Source organism: Octopus bimaculoides, chromosome 7 (assembly GCF_001194135.2).
Source record: "Octopus bimaculoides isolate UCB-OBI-ISO-001 chromosome 7, ASM119413v2, whole genome shotgun sequence".
In the NCBI taxonomy this organism is placed as follows: Eukaryota; Metazoa; Mollusca; class Cephalopoda; order Octopoda; family Octopodidae; genus Octopus; species Octopus bimaculoides.
This window is the reverse complement of record NC_068987.1, coordinates 109,900,130-109,902,517: the sequence shown is the minus strand read 5'-3', so window position 1 is coordinate 109,902,517 and position 2,388 is coordinate 109,900,130.

Here is a 2,388-nt window from a genome sequence, read left to right as displayed (position 1 = left end):
ATATATATATATATATATATATATATATGTACATGTGTGCGTGTGTGTATATATATGTGTGTATGTATATTTGTATCTATTTGTTATGAAGGTGTTGGTAGTGATGTTTTACAATGTTTTGTTTCAGCACCATTTGTGCACACGCACACACGCACACACACACATGCATACACAATCCTGTCTGTGTGTATGAAATGCATGGGTGTATGGGTGTGTGTATAGGTAGCGAAATTGAATTAATTATCTTATTTTGCTGTGTTGCATGAGCAAAATGATTGCATTTCTATGGCGACTGGATCTGTATCTGTTATTCAAATAGGCAATCATGTGTTTGTGTGATGGGGGGAGGGATAAGAGATAAGAAATATGAAATGAATAGAAAACAAATATATATATATATATATATATATATAAGCAGGTATGTCAAATAAAAAAAGGACTGAGAGAGACAGGGTGAGAGAGACAGAGAAAGAGTAAGAGCTACCTTTCAAATTGTGTTTCTTCCTCCTTATCCTATATTTCCATAAACTTCGCTATTTAATACAGGTAGAATGTTGGTTTTCTGGAACCGTTTGTTCCAAAGTCTTTCCAGATTACTGATTTTTCTGATGTAGGGGTGGTCACCTTGGTCATTATAATTTGAAGTGCCGGTGGCAAGTAAAAAACACCCACTACACTCTCTGAGTGGTTGGCGTTTATAAAGGGCATCCAACTGTAGAAACTCTGCCAAATCAGATTGGAGCCTGGTGTAGCCATCTGGTTTCACCAGTCCTCAGTCAAATCGTCCAACCCATGCTAGCATGGAAAGTGGACGTTAAACGATGACGATAATGATGATGATGAAATATTAGATTTGCTTAAATACTCAAACCAGAGATCCTCAGCCATTTTTTAAAAAAAAGTTCACTCTGCTAGTTTTGATGTCCTGTACCTATATATGCATGTATATATACATATATATGTAGGTACGTTCATATACGTATGTATATATGCGTATATTTATATATTATTCTTATTCTTTTACTTGTTTCAGTCATTTGACTGCGGCCATGCTGGAGCACCACCTTTAGTCGAATCAAATCGACCCCAGGACTTATTCTTTGTAAGCCTAGTACTTATTCTATTGGTCTCTTTTGCCGAACCGCTAAGTACGGGGACCTAAACCCACCAGCATCGGTTGTCAAGTGATGTTGGGGGACAAACACAGATACACAACATATACACACACATACATATATATATACATATATATATGACGGGCTTCTTTCAGTTTCCGTCAAACAAAACCACTCACAAGGCTTTGGTTGGCCCGAGGCTATAGTAGAAGACACTTGTCCAAGGTGCCACGCAGTGGGACTGAACCCGGAACCATGTGGTTGATAAGCACCTATTATATTATTTATATTATCATGTGATCGAACACCACGCATCCTTTTCCAAGTTTTATATACCGCCTGAATGGTGCCAGTACCGCCTGACTGGCCTTCGTGCGGGTGACACGTAAAAGCACCCACTACACTCTCTGAGTGGTTGGTGTTAGGAAGGGCATCCAGCTGTAGAAACTCTGCCAAATCAGACTGGAGCCTGATGTTGCCATCCGGTTGCACCAGTCCTCAGTCAAATCGTCCAACCCATGCTAGCATGGAAAGCGGACGTTAAACGATGATGATGATGATGATGATGATATGTGTATATATATATACACACACATACATACCTGGTGCAGTTCCCCAGGTTGTCAGCTCTGGTCAAACCATCCAACCCATGCCAACATGGTCAACAGATATTAAATGATGATGATGATGATGTATTGGTCAAACAACAATATAGTGCCTTCTCTTATGAAGATGGTGCCACTGTCAATAATGCTGTTGTTTTCTGGTTCTGTGACTATTCCGTCAGGATTACATTATCCATTTTGTCCCTCCATTTTTAAGACGGTAAGGCTGCTATTTCTAGCATCTTGAGCGACCATGTAGGGGCTTTCATCCTGTTTGCTTTGTTATAATAATAGAAGCTCAATAAACAACAGCAATAACCTCTCCTTTAGAAGTTCTATTTCTGTTCCCCCTCTTCCCTTCTCTCTTTCTCTCTCCTCCCACTGTATCTCTCTGCTCACACAGGCAATCCTGTTAAACCCATCACCAAAATACTAACCGAGATCCACACAGACTGCCAGTGCCGGACCTATACCCACTCCCCTACTCATTTCGCTAAGGTGTGGTGGTCATGGAATGATGGACAGATGAGGAGAGATAAGGAAAGGAGTTTTGGGTTGGGGTGGGGGGCGAGGAGTGGGGGTGAGGTGGATGCCACCGGAACAGAAACCATTCATTCCATTACTGATGGTTATTGCAGTGTTCAGCCATGGCAGTTTCATTACACCCT